Below are 16,199 nucleotides of genomic sequence, written 5' to 3' on the forward strand. Positions count from 1 at the left end.
ATTTTAAGGTTCATAAATATTTATATTATTTTGATTTCACATAAAAAGTTGGTAGGTATAGAAAAATGTGTCTAATTTTATGAAACAAATTCAAAAATTAATTAATGAAACTCCTTTACCAGAGAATCAGTCAAGTTTAGTTCTAGTACGTTGTTTTCTGTTAATAATTGAAAACTCACAACATAAAAAATAAGTTATTTTTAACAGTGTTTTTCTTTACAATTTACACCTGTTTTCGTTTCGGTTTGGTCGATTCAAAATATTTAATTGCTATTTGAAGAGGTATTTCATTTTTTAGTTTTGCACTTAAAATATTGAAAAGTTTCATTTCTAATTAATAAAAATTGCATACATTCAATATAAAGAAAATTTGAAATACCTAATGTTTAACACACAATATTGTGATCTGCAAGTTTGTATTTATTTAATAATAGATAAACGATTTGTATCTTATTTACTACTGAGTAGGCAAATGTTAGATATTTAAAGTTTAAATAGTAAATTTTATTTAATTTAAGGTTATATACTTAAATACACACATTTAACAAACCCTGGAAATATTGAAAATATTTAAGAAACTCGAATTAAAAACACTTGAAAAACTTATTTAATTATGTTTCCAGATATCTTTTGCTGGATATATCTCAATGAATTAATAAATATATTGTATTGTTATTTTTTATTAGTCGTGTTATTTAATTTGTTTATATAATTTATGTTTATGTATCTTTGGATATCTCAACTTGTCAAATGGGAATATCTACTTACCTTCAATTGCTTAAGACAGTAGACACTATTCTCAGTGAAATTTATATTTCTCTTTATCACAATAAATTATTCTTGAATATAATTTTGGTTAATATGAATATCTAGTTATTTTTTTAAATTAAAATTCTTCAAAAACAAAAGAAATTTGAAAGTAATAATTTTCTATAGAATGTAAACAAAAAGTATTCTATTATCCCTAGGGGTGGTTCTTTAGAAGAAGCTATCACTGAATGAAATCCTGCTTTTAAAAAATTTTATATTAATTTTGAAACTGATTTTTTTTTATTTGACACAATTTAAATAAAATTATAATTTTCCTACGCAACCTACGCCAATACTATTTACTAATTACCTTATTTCTAATTACAATTATCGATCAAATGTCTTACACTAATTTTCCAATTTTGGACAGTTTCTATCCTTCCGTTCACTTTTTGTGCTCCTGTTTCGGTTTTTCTATACCTATTTCTACTTCAATTCTCTTACTGACTGCTATGCTCCATGAATACACTTGCTACCATGTATCGGCTCCTCTATATTACATCTGGTATTTGGTTTGATCTTGGGTATCTGGTCTTCCACAGAAGACTATCTTCTGGGAAATATTGAAATATTAATGTTTGTCAATGCTTTACCTTTTTCAATTCCTGTTAATGTATCAATTTATGTCTTCTTTATTTATTTCGGAACCTTTTTATTTTTTAAATTCTCCTTTCTTAGTATTTCTCTCAACTTTTATGATTCTAATTCTCCTTCCTTCAAATTTTCGAAAATCAACTAACTCCCCTTTTTTTTTCTTTTTCTCCTTAGTAACCGCACTTCTGTTTTCACATTTTAATTTTTTATTGCTCACTATTTACTTAACTTAATACTATTTTACAATACTTCCACATGAAAAAAAAATCAATTCAATTTTATCATTACATTTTAATTTTATGACAAGCGACTTCTGTCAGATATTTTCTTCTTTCAATTTTACCCCTTTCTAATATGCAATTTTGAATACATTTCATTTCCATACATCTCAATATATCTCAATGAATTACTTAATAAAATTAAATTAAATTAAGAAACTAAAAATTAAAATATAATAAAAAAATTTAATTTTTTTTATTTAAAACGGCAGAAAGAGTTCTCTATAACTAAAAAGAAATATTTAATAGTTTTTTAACCAAATTTCAATATAAAAGCAACCTAAAAACCTAACTCAGAAAAACATAATTTTGCAAATTCTAATAAAAGAAGATACTCAATCTCTGAGACTTTGGTCTTTGTCTTTATTATCTTCCTTTAAAAACGGAAATAGTCTCATAATAGTTAAATAATAATATTAATGATAATTAAAATAACGTTTAAATGTTATTTTTTTAATATATTTTTTTATAGAGACAAACATAGTTATTAGAAGCTTTTGTATCCCAGATTTTAACAAAAATTAATTTTTCCAAATTGTTTCGTTTTCCCCAATGTTTCTAGGAATAAAAACAGTTTTTTTAGACTTCTGCTTATGTACAACTAAAAGATAAGGCAACTATTTCAATGTTGTACTGAAGAAAATAAGTACTTAAATTTTTTAAACAATTCCCAGGTTGATTTTCAAAACACATTTTTGATGCATACATTTTTAATGCTGTTTGTTAGAAAAATGATTCCAGTGCAGTATAAGATTTTTAAGTAAAGCGTGGATATAGACATGGATATACAAATAACTTATTAAATGGGTATTTGCTTTTCCAAATTAAATATATAGACGACGAATCAAAGCTTGTAACTTGAATATTTGCTCCAAGAAAAGTTCAATTAACGATAAGAGCAAAGTCTGAATAAAGGTTAAAAGGTCAATTTCTCATGAAAGTTCTTATTGAAAGTAGAAGTTTGTTCAAATGGTTCTGTATTTAAAAAGCAAATAGTTTATTTAACTTTACGTAGGTTTTGTAATGTTACTCTAATTATTCATATTTATTTTTGGAACAAAGGATAATGAGTAACATAATTGAATATTTATGTAGAACGTGAACAACTGAAATAGGGTTTCGTGTTATTAATTATATATATGCTGCTGCTGGAAAAAATAAAGGGAACAATTCACGATTCACAATTTTTTAGTGATTTTTGAAATGCTGTATGAAATGGTCGTGTCAAGATAAGAAAAAAACATTTTGAAACTGTAAGTCTCTAGTGACAAGATCTTTTGACAAAAAACTTTTTTGAGCTACGGTTATCGAGCAATCAAAATTTCCAAAATTTTTTTTTTTTAGGACTATCCACGGACGGAAAAATTTTTTCGAACTTTAATTTAACTTTAATTAACTTTAATGAAAAGCTATCATGGTTTTCGAAGAAAAAAAATGTTTCTTCCTAGAAATACTTTTTACGTTTTTTTTAGAAAATCTACCTCTAATTTACAAATATTTATGAAAAGACTAATGTTGAGAGAAATTTTTACAGCTGAATGTACCCGGAATAACCCTATAAATTGCCAAGCTGATCCATCTAATCCTAACCGTTTTTCTGTTCTAAACGATCAAAGTTTTATAAAGAAAGAAACACGTTCATTGCCGCTAAACATTACGTAATTGTTATCAAAATGAAAAAGAAGAATTTATCTCGAATTTTCCCACAATTTTACAATAGATGTAGTTTAAATTTAATACAAAAAAATTCACTTTTCCAAAAAAAAAAATTTTTCGAAAGTATTTTTTTTTCTAAAATTTAAACGATATGTTAAATTATGGGAAAAATTATTTTATTTTAATTACATCATGTCTAGGAGCAATAAACGTATTCCTTTAATGTATTCCACTCTCATTTGGAAGAGAAAAACGGTTTGATGGATCAACAACTCAATTTACAGGGTTATTATGGTACTTTGAGCTGTAAAACTTTCTCTCGACTATAGCCTTTTCATCAATATTTATATCAATATTTGTATTTGTCATTTTTTGCAATTTTTTCAAATTAATGTCAAGCATTTACTGTGAGATAATTTCTTGCTGAAATATCAATGTTTAAAGACAAAGGTTTCATTTTTCATTCAACCATCAATATTTCGGTAATCAATACTCGTACGCAGACCTTTCAAAAAGAGAATTGGAACTAAATAAACAAGCATTGATTGAGTTCGAAAAAAGTTTCCTAAGTACGTGGACGGTCCTAAAAAAAATTAAAACTTTTTTCTCAAGGTAAGTATTTCTTTTGATTGCTTGTTAACCATACTTCAAAAAAATTGTTTGTCAAAAAATCTTGAAACTAGAGATCTAAACCTTTATATCGACAAGACCATTTTTCACTGAGATACAGCCCTTCAAAAATCGCTAAAAAAATTACGAATTTTTTTTCCCTTAATTTTTTCCAGTAGTTTTTATATATACATATACATATCTCATACTTGGGGATGTAATCTAAATAGTATGCCATATCTTAACGTTTAAAATGATAAATAACTGATTGCTTTGCTGAGAAATAGATGTTAATTAGAATATTTCAATAAAGTCTAGGTAACTGCCTTGGTATTCGTAATAATAAAATAATACAGACAATCTTAAACTCATTTGGATTAGTCCTGATAATAATGTTTAAACAATGAACGAACTGTTTAAACAATTTAATTCCTGTCAAAATGTATTGACATTGAATTAGTATTGGAGCTAAAGAAATGTATTTAGCATTAAGGAGGTGCATTTTAATTATTCAGCTTAAAATAATATTAAAATATATATTTTTTTAATAAAAAATGAAAAACCTTTATATGTAATACTTTTTCGAAACCTATCTAAGTAATTGTTGTGCATAAATCTATATTTAAGTTTATAATAACTTATTTGTAGTACATTATATTGCAATTATATTTCACGTTATGCAACTGGAAATACTTTGCAGCTGAAAAATAATATGACCAGTTTCCGTTTATCAGAGTTGCCTAATTTGTATTTATAACACGTCCTTTAGTTAACTTTTTCTTGAGACGAAATGATCGAACTGAAAAATGGGACTGCTTCTTCGATAATTTCTCATATCAATCAATCAATCAAGAAAATATATCTATATTGTGTTCCATTATTCTTCGCAGTAAATCTATAAACTTTTTAGGAAATTTATAAATGTAGTACAAATATATAGTAATAAAAGAGAGAAAAAATTAATGTGATTATATTTTTTGTTCTAGATGCATTAACTACCAACTTTTTATCAATGCTTCCAACAATATATTCTCGCTGAACCCCTGCCAGAATCATAAAGAAATATTTTTATTTCTTACTAATATCATTTCCCAAAAATGTAAAAACCTGTAGAGATTATAAAATAGATTTTTTTTTCATTGTTTAATTTGTACTGGAATGACAATGACATGTAAAAAATGCAGTGGCGTAGATTTTTTTGTAAAAAAGGGGTGACCCCTGTCCAGTTGTACACCACTGGTTGAACCTTTAAAGCTCATATTTCAGGGAATTAAAGGCTTACTATCATGCATTATATATACCAAATTTTATTGAGATCAGTTAATAGATTCCGGAGATATAAACAAAAAATCAATTTTTTTGACAAATTCAACACCCTGTATCTCTAAAACGGGGCCGTTCCAGACCTATGTTTATAAGGCAAACACATATTATTTTAAAGAGATCTATCTACCCTCGAAGTTTCCTGCATAAAGTTCGGACCACCCTGTATAATAAACAAAAAAAAGTTCAAATATTTCGCAAAACCTTCTTGATTTGGTACTAGTGTTTAATTTGGTGTTCATAAACTCAAATACCATGTGCTTTTCGACCAGCTGTAATGTTTATTGCACATTTGTCCTTTATTTCACTTTTTTTTAACTTCCGTTATCTATAGTTGATAATAAAATATTAATGACTTGTTTAGCTATTAATGGCAGCCATGTTTTATAACACATAACGTACTCTATTTACAATAATGCTTTCTAGGAATATTTCCATTTCATATGTTTGTTCTACTTAGTATAAGCACAGAAATAATATTGACTAAGTATACTAATTTGAGTATCTATACTTGCTTAACCCTTGGCAGAAAAAAAATTAAACTTTGGTTTGTTTGATTGAGACTTAATGGAAAAATTTCGTCGTCAACATCAATGTCCTTTTATTTTTTAAAGTAACTTAGTGTATCGGATGATATTTCGTTAGGAATGGCTTGAGATTCTATTCAATAAATGATGTAAAAAAAAGGATGAAGAAACTGTAAACTTTAGATATTTTAAATACCTAATTATTTAGAGGTCAACACAAATAAGTTTGAGAAACAGGACTAGATATGCAAATGCGGTAGTGAAAACGCATTCTGCAAGAGAGATTTAGAACGAAATGTTCAATGTTCACAGTGCGCGGGTCCAATTTAGCCGCAAGCTTATTCCTGTTAATCTGTATTCCTAATAAATAGTGTACTTTTAATAAATTAAACAATAAATAATATTCATTAATTAATTAATAAAACTAATCTGTTTTACCTTTCTCAGAATAATCATATTAAAAAAGTTAAATTCAAGCATCTTCGTGGTTTATAAATAAGAATTGATTAAGAAACAACACTATGTTGCCTTATAGCGTATCTTTTTAATTGTAAGCTGTAGAGATTTTTGTTATTACCAACCATTACTGTTTTATTATTTTTAAATTACATTTCATTTTCATTTTTGTTATCAGGTTATGATAATTTAAATATACGGGGTGTCCGGAAAGGTCATGTCAAAAATGAAGGGGTATACAGGGAAGCTCAAAATAACTGTAGTACTTCCTAAACAATTTTTTCCTATCGGGCTTCGTTGTGGAGTTATTCGCCTTCAAAGAAAGAAGTTTGAAAAACAATTCAATCCAAAATAACAAAACAAGAAACAACAAAATCAACAAAACAATCCAATTATAACTTCTAAGTCGTTACTATGACAACTATGAAATTTGGCCAATTAAAGTAACTCATGATAATGTTCTTTTCCAAGTTTAAACTGATATTCAATATGCCTGGATTATACAGGAAGACAAAATTATCCATTTAAATTTATACTATATTTGACAGCGTTGCCAAATTACCCCGCATGTTCCTTATGGAAAATGACTTCCAGCCGATAGTTCTGAAAATTTGGATTTGAATAGTTCTCGAAGCTTAGATAAAAAGTTGTCATAAGCACTAAGCTGAGAAAATTATATTTTTCGAAATATAGTCGCCGAAAGGTAGGAGTCATAGTAGGTTCCGCGGTATAAATTGAAGAAGACTGATTGTAAGGTCAAATGAAGAGAAGCCGTGCAATCTGTCCAAAACATATATTTCTTAGATTGTCGGGGTTACTGAATCCGAATCAGTCATCCATTCGGTTATACAGATGAGTTCCAAGCTCACATCAAGGTCAAATGAAGGTTCCTTGTGGAAAATCGATTTTAGTCGATGGTTCAGTGAATTCAAATAGTTCTTGAAGCGGAGATAAAAAATAATCGTAGTTTTTTTTTTCAATATATATTAATATTGTAATATAACAACACCGAGTTCAATCGAAAAAAAATAAATGTAGTTGTGGCCAGAAATATGTGATCGTCATAAGGCATACCTACGTTGTATACATCTATTTCTAATTGACCGAAAGGTGAAACTCATCCGCACAGCCGAATGGATGACAGATTCGGATTGATAACGTAAGGAACATGTGTTTGGGACAGCTTCTTTTCATTTGACCTTACAAGCTAAGAATCTTCTTTAATTTGTACCTCGCGGTGCTATAACTCCTAGCTTCCATCGACTATATCTCGGAAAATATAATTTTCTCAGCTTAGTGCCTATGATAACTTTTTATATACGCTTCAAGAACTATTTAAATCCAAAGTTTCAACTATCGGCTGAAAGCCATTTTCCATAAGGAACCTGCGGGGTCCTTTGAAATGTTTCTTTCATAGTTCGATTTCCCTCCCACTTTACTAAAAAAAAGGTTTGCCTTATATTAGTCGATATCTTTTACCGTTTTTGAGAAATTCGATATTAACATTTTTGCATTAATCTTGGAAATTGAGTTGACTGTCAACAAGTATGTATACCTAATTGGCAGTTAGATATTTGTCATAAAATATTTTGACACCATCTGTTGATTCAATATCATGGAGGAATATGAAAAATTTGCAGATATCCATCTAATATGTATAATATGAACTTGCAGCATGTAATGCTTCTGAAGCTGTTCGGATTTGCGCCAACCACTTTCCAAATAGAATTTGCATATTTGTAGTGACGAAAACCCCCATGCTTTTATTCAGACAAAGCACTAACAAAAATGTATCATTCATGTATGGATGGGAATAATTGGGAACTACTTAGTGGAATCACATATTATTAATGACACTTTAAATGGGGATAAATACCTACATTTACTGCAAGAATACCTTAACTTTATTGGAAGACGTCCCTTTAAATATTTGAAATAATATGTGGTTATGCCCGATGGTGTACCACCCCATTTTAGCAGGCAGTAAGGGCTTATTTAAATACACATTTCCCGATCGATGGATCAGTCGAGGTAGTCTTTTTCTAAATCTTAATTTTATTGATTTTTGTTTTTGGCGCCATCTTAAAAGTGTTGTTTATCAAACTGCTATAAATAGTAGGGAAGAAGTATTAAATCGCATATTACATACGCCGACATCATTAGAAACGATCACCACATGTTATTTTGAGTACGGGGTAGATAGTCTGTCTAATTGTCTAATTTTATTCAAACATTGCATTCAATTCAACGAAAATTACATCACTCGTATATAGAGTTACAACTTTTTAATTGTCCAATACGGGTATCTTTCGTATTTTAAGATATCCTCATACAAATGGTTAAGTGAACGAAAATGTGCAGAATTTTATGCCGATTACGGATTCGTTAAAATTTAGTAACAACTGAATAGTTCCGATTCTGAAGATATTCGAAGGAAACAGATTTTATGCTATTTCTCTTTTAGTCGTCTTTCACTTGTTTGTCAAAATTTTAGGCCAATAATTTGTAGTTTGATATTAAATGATGTTAGGAATCGATTTTTGCTGTCAGTATTAACATATCTCTAAAAATGTGTACTTTTCTTTTTGTTATGGACGCCATGTTGAATTTTTGCCTCATTAGGAAAAAAAGAGAAATTCTCTTTATAAGGGTGTAGGTATAATTTATGGGGTTTTATAAAGAAATGGCCAAGATATTAAGTAATATTATTACAATTTTCATAAAAAATAGCCATCTGAAGTATTTAATTTTTTTAATTTAATATTTTTTATTTTTAATACTTTTTAACACAGCCTAACAATAACAAGAACCACGAACAAAACGACATAGATAAAGCGAAACAAAATTNTGAGGTAATAATAATTTTTATAACCATTATATGAATTTTTTCTCAGTGTACGAACTTACAGGATGTAATGCTTCTGAAGCCGTTCGGATTTGCGCCAACCACTTTCCAAATAGAATTTGCATATTTGTAGTGACGAAAACCCCCATGCTTTTATTTAGACAAAACAAAAATATATCATTCATGTATGGAAGGGAATAATTGGAAACTACTTAGTGGAATCACATATTATTACGGAAAAAGGTTGAAATTCTCTTTATAAGGATGTAGGTATAATTTATGGGGTTTTATAAAGAAATTGCCAAGATATTAAGTAATATTATTACAATTTTAATAAAAACAATAGCCATCTCAAGTATTTAATTTTTTTCTATAAATTAATTTAATATTTTTTATTTTTAATACTTTTTAACACAGCATAACAATAACAAGAACCACACGAACAAAACGACATAGATAAAGCGAAACAAAATTAAACGATAAATTTGGGTATTATCAAATGTTCGAAGTGCATACCATTATTTGGTGGTCCAGTTGCTTGGCCGCCGAGAAGTCCTGATTTGATCCTCATGGACGTTTTTTCTTTTATGATTATGTTAAGGATCAGCTATACAGAAGGCGATAATGAGGAAGAATTGACGATAAATACTTTAATAAAGATAAACTCAATTCCTCAATCTACTACTCAGAGCATTTATGACCAAGTGCAAAATATATAAATAGTAATAGCTGTGTAGGTAATCTGTGGTAATAGTATGCACATCGAACATTTGTCATAAAATTTAAATTTACCATTTAATTTTATTTTGCTTTATCTATTTATTTAAACCTCATAAGTTATACATCGTTATAAAGAGAACTTCCCCTTTCTTCTAATGAGGCAAAAATTCGATATGGCGTCCATAACAAAAGCAAAAATTAACTACCGCTCGGCGCACATTTTTAGAGATACGTTAATACTGACAGCAATCGATTCATCACATCATTTAATATGAGACTACGCATTCTTGTCCTAAAATTTTGACGAACAAGTGAAACACATACATCTAAAAAAGAAATAGCATAAGATCGGTTTCCTTCGAATATCTTCGGAACAATTAGGAATTTTCTAAATTTTAACGAATCCGTAATCGGCATAAAATTCTGCACGTTTTTGCTCATATAACCATTCCGGTATCTCTTCAAATAAGAAAGATAAGAAAGATTGGACAATTAAAAAGTTGTAACTCTGTAATTTACAGTAGATTCGCTATTATGTGAACGAATTAAAACCATCAGACCTATTCGTGCTGATATTGTTCTTATAACAGAGGTTTTGAATTAAATAGTCAAAAATAGGTTCAAACAGTTTATTAAAGTTATATGTATATATAAAAAATATTTAAAGCAAAAAATATCACATTAGGACAAAAGGAAATTTATAATGATATAATCAAATTGATTTAGTTATCTTCATTTAAAATGTTTTGTAAATCATCTGCTTCAGCAATTTATTCTCCCATTAATCGGATTTGCTGAGAATATCTTTAATTTAAGATCTGATGGTCGACAAAGTTTTTTTTTCTTGTAGTGCAGTAGTCTGTCTTTCATAACGCTGCCCTTGCTGTCCACTAAGCGAATGACAAACACGCCACTATTCATATTGCACAGCTGGTTAATAACTATTACAATTATTACTGTGCATGTTATGCAGCGTGGTGTTCACATAATAGTGAATTTACTGTATTTTCTAACGAAACAAACTTAATTTTTTCTTAGGTGTTTGATAACGATGACTACGCACTGTCAATAATATGTTTCACTTTAATACAAATACCCAATATTTCGAAAACGGTTGACAATTTTAAATAAAATATTTTTATTTTTGCTGCCTTCATGCTTTTCATGACAGACTCGTGATTCATGTAAACACACTGTATTTTCTAAAAATGAACTGGAAGCACAAGAAAACTGGTGCCATGGATAATGTAGAAACATGGAAAAGGATATTGTAGGTATAGATAAAGCACATTTTTATACTAGCGGATGTTTGTCAGTTATTTTGTTATAAAAAGAGTTGTTTTCACGAAAAATTTTAAACTAGAGTTTCCATTTCTTATTAAACATATTTGTGGACAAATTCCTTGTGGTAAAATATCATGCAATAAGCTATGGTCTACCAAGGAACCCAAAAAGATAAGGCGAGATTTAAATAATTTATATTAATAAGTGTTATATTACAACACACTACATGATCGTCGCTCTTTTTAACCATAAAACGCATTATTCGATTCAATTTCAAATGTTACTGCTCAATCCATTGATAGAGTTAACAATAATCCTTTCATCAATTTTTATCTCACAGTTATTATCTAAAATGTTCGTCAAAGTGTTATGTTTAAAAAATTCTACTTGTTCGATTATTACGATTAAAGAGACGAGTTTGACATCCATTGACATTATTTTTATAATAAACTTTTAAAGAGGTTCTTGCTTGATTCTCTGCGAAGTTTCTTTTAGGACATCATGGAGTGCTCGCCTGAAGATGTATCGAATTTGATGAAACTTGGTGATAAAACGTTTTAAGAGATGAGAGAGAATACGTAATCTGTTTTTCGGAAAAAAATAATCGCTAATACCAATTAGCTGTTTTGTTGTCAAAAAATGCGTCCTAGTTGGCCGTGTATTACATTAATAAAAACAGCAGGTTACTATTTTTTACCATACATTCTAAAAAAAAAAATTGAAGTCGGCTAAAAAATAAAGAAGCTACAGACTTGTATCACATTTAAGCGCGACACTCTGTATATTTAGTTTAATCCTTATATCAAAAACAAATGGAGTTTAATTTATTACCATGGCAATTTAATATTTGTTAGATCAGTGCTAGAGAAAATGACATGTACTCTGGCATTCCAATTGAAGATGTGTTGGGATACTATATACAGTGCGTCCCAGAAGTAACGCAAAAAATTCGTATTTTATTTTGTGTTGAGGTTTCACAAAAACGCTAAAACACGTCAATTAGTAAATAGGAATTGTCGTTTTGTCACGTTGCTTAAACCTTTTTTGAGCTATATTTCATAAACCTATGACGTCATTGATATTTTTTTAAAATAGCACTACCTAATTTTTTAAGCATAATTGGATAGCCCTTTTGAAGGAAAATGCGTCGATATAGGGTTTGGCCTACTTTACTTTGACAAGTGCGAAAAAAAACCCAACGATTGGAATGAACATGGTTTGAATTAATAACAAAAGTAGGTATCACAAACTTATACGCGAACAGTGCTATAGTAAAGAATGTGTTTTGGTTGATTGTAGCTACATGTTTTTATGTAGATTTGATAGGTACACCCCATCACAGCGGCTATGTAGGTAATGTATTGAAGACGACAGTTAGCGAATGCAATAGTGCCTCATATCATTGTGACAGTTACAAATACTATAACTTTACATTGCGATGGTGTTGTGTTTAAATGAGAAACAAAGAATTGAAATCCTAATTATGGTTAGATACAGAGATAGGATCTGTAGTTATGATGAAGTATGACAATTACTCAATGCCAAGTATCCAGAACAACCAATACCTCCGTCTACAGTATGCAGATTAGTACGCAAATTTAAAGACGCTGGACATGTTAGAGATCTGTCTAGATCTGGAAGGCCAACGACAGTGATAGAAAATGATAGGCAAAATGTTATGTTTAGCTGTCACTGAAAATCCACACACTGCCGTTCGTCGTATCGCCGAAAACGTCAACATATCAATACATAAAAACGTACCTACAATCAACCAATACATAAAACATCCACAAATTTCCATTTTTTGCTGAGGCACTGTTCTCGCATCACTTTATGATAAGTATCTACTTTTGTTGTTATTTTAAACCATGTCCATTTCAGTCATTGGCTTTTTTTTCGCTGCTGTCAAAGTAAAGTAGGCCAAACCCGACCGGCCAATATCGACGTATTTCCCTTCAAAAGGACTATCCATTTATGCTTAAAAAAATTAGGTAGTGCTATTTACAAAAAAACGTCGATGACGTCATAGGTTTATGAAACATAGCGCAAAAAAAGTTTAAGCAACGTGACAAAATGACAATTCCTATTTACTAATTGACGTGTTTTAGCGTTTTTGAGAAAACACAACACAAAATAAAATACAATTTTTTTGCGTTACTTCTATGACGCACTGTATACTCAATGGTGTGTGGGGCTCTGGGGCGGCGCCCCCTTGGAAATTTTCATAGTATTCATGGCTTTATTAAACGTAATTTGTTCAGTTCTAGACGTGGAAAGCAAAAATAACGAATATAACCCAAGGCCAATGTGTCCTAATCTTTTTAGTAAATAATTTCTTCCTGGAAATTAATTATTTTTTATCTGATGGAAAAAACGTACAGACAGGATGAGACTCGGAAGATATAGAGAAAACTAACATTTGTAAATATAATTTTTTATACATTGTGATATAATTTACGATATTTTTAAAAACAATTCTCGTATTGCTTGGTGATGCTGATGGTCATTCTTGCTTTTTCAGGATCCATAATACCTAGTTAAACCATAGCAGGTACCTATAATAAAGTAGATTTTTTCCTTTAAAAGAAAGAAAGATATATTTTTTTAAAAGTCCTTTGAAATGCATTATACATATTTTAAACTTAGACTTATCCTGTATCATCTCCAACTGTTTTATTTTCATCTAATTCAAAAAAATTATTTAAAAAAGTTTCTAAACTGTTAAGAAAAAAAAAGAATAATTTTTATTTTCGAACAGGTATCGAATCAATTCTGAAAAATTCAATTTTAACATGTGTATTTGTAAAATTTCATTATATCGTTCACAAATGCTTTGAAATATCAGTTATTTCTAACAATACTACAATTATATAAAACAAACACTTTAGTTGTGTTATTGTTTTAATAAACACAAACTACTTTTCGGTATATTTGAAAGTAAAATATATCATCTTGAACAAATTTTAAATTTATTTAAGCAACTAATCAAATGTCATATTTTAATATTTTTTTTACCAATCGCGTCTTTATTATTCTGACAAACCTTGAGAGTACTAAGGTTTCATCTATGGCAAAATCTCATACAGTTTTATCGATGTCAAAAAAATCAATACTTGTTAAATATCATTCGTGATAATGGTTTTTTCAAAAATGTATGTTACAGTTCGATAAAATGTTTACATTTTTAAATGGTAAGGCAGTAATAAAAAAAGTTACGTATGGGACAAGTTATATGGGGTGGCTTTTTCTACCCCTTAGAAATGTAGGGGAAGTCAACAAATTGTTCACTGAGTGCCTTCTCAATAGCAGAAGATGTCCACTTAATTTAATTTCTGTCACTTTTTCGGTATTTTAGAAAAAAAAATGAAAACTACCTTCTTTAAGCGGTTATATCTTCACAGGGGTGTGGATTTTTTATATGAAAAACCGACTTTATTTTTCTAACACGGAATCATCCCCTGAATTTTTTGCTCGATTATTTATTTACACCCTGTATATATTTGATAATAGGCCCTATTTTGCGTATTAGCATAAAAAAAATTCCAGGAATGGATTGATCTAAAATCTGCATTTCTCTCATTGTATTTTGTATTTAAACCTAGATTTAGTTGTAGTGCCTAATAAATTTACTATATCGCCCAAAAAATATTACTTTCATATTTATAATAATATTTATTGACACATTTCCAATAAAAATCTCGAAAGGATAATAGTGATGAATAATCTCCCCTTATCCATCCCATATTGATAAGAGGTTTTAGTTATCTTATTAATTTGTCCACATCCTTTATCCCCCTGATAACCATAACCTTATGTTTCATTCAGGGTTTGGTTATCTTTCTACCAATTTTTTTTAGTTTGATATAGCGAGTACACAATGTAAATTTAACGAAATTATATTATTAGGAAATTTAATGTGTACTATATAAAAAGACTCGATCTTTTGAATGATGAATGAATCTTTTAATCACAAACATATTTTTCGGTACTAGTGCAATTAGGTATTTTGATAGATGTATCTCAAAAAGTTGTTATATCAGATTTAATGTTCTAAGGTACCTATGTAATAGGGTTTACCATACCAATATTTTTCAAAACTTCTGTCTCTTTGAGATACAGGGTGATCAATTCCCTTAGTTGGTTTCCCCAATTAATGGAAATTAGCAAATAAACTTCGCATTATTTTTCTATGGATAGAAAACATTTCAAAATAAATACAACAATTTCAATAATTCAAACAAAAAATTAGTGTTTTGTTGCTCCAAATATGCTTTGTAATACTTGTAATGTAAAATAAAAAAATAGGATCTGCCGTGAGACTGTGATATAAAAAAATATTAAAAAACATTTTTCTTTTAAAATTGAAATATTCATGGAAAAATGGACTTGATCCAGCGCCATACTATTATTTTTATCAATTAATTAAAGCGATTGCTCATACTCCCCCCACTCTTTTCTTATGAACTTGATATATGATGTACACATAATTTTAGTGGAATATCTCCATTAGTTTGGAATAAACAAAAAAGTAGATATTTTTAAACTTGCCCTATAATTTCAACAGGAAACATTTTTGGAAAAATGTTCATATGAGAAACTATTTATTTTCAAAAATACTACAGCACATTCTCAACTCCGACGTTAAATCTAACTCACCCTGTATAGTGATTATAGAAAAAAAACTAGATTATCCTTCCAAATTTACACTCATATCCAAAACAGGTATGTTATTATTTTTTATGTATACTGAACTATGTATTCAGCAATACTGCCCTCGTAAGCAAAGATGGCCTGCTACCACCTGCGTACACTTTTTCCTCATTTTTTATTATTGAGTATAACCAGAACTTTCGCTAACAGAACAAGTGACCCCTGTAAAATGTATATTTACGCAGTGTTGTAACAATAAGATGGCACAAAATTAATAGAAATGGTTCACCAAAAATACAAACATGAAAAATTATATGTACTACCGAGTCACTAGAAACAACCTTTATAAGCGTTAGTAAAATCACTAACGCTATCATTACTATCGCCTAAAGGTGTGATAATTGGTTCTATTATAACTTCAACTCTTGTATCGATGTCTCACGCTCT

General features: G+C 29.1%; 1 protein-coding gene across 1 annotated transcript in view; it reads left to right on the top strand.

The window, feature by feature from the left end:
• Window positions 1-16,199, top strand: part of LOC108917613 (polyadenylate-binding protein 1-like) — a 39,963-nt gene that overhangs the window by 452 nt on the left and 23,312 nt on the right. The window lies entirely within an intron of this gene.

This window comes from Anoplophora glabripennis, unplaced genomic scaffold (assembly GCF_000390285.2).
Source record: "Anoplophora glabripennis isolate ALB-LARVAE unplaced genomic scaffold, Agla_2.0 scaffold58, whole genome shotgun sequence".
NCBI lineage: Eukaryota > Metazoa > Arthropoda > Insecta > Coleoptera > Cerambycidae > Anoplophora > Anoplophora glabripennis.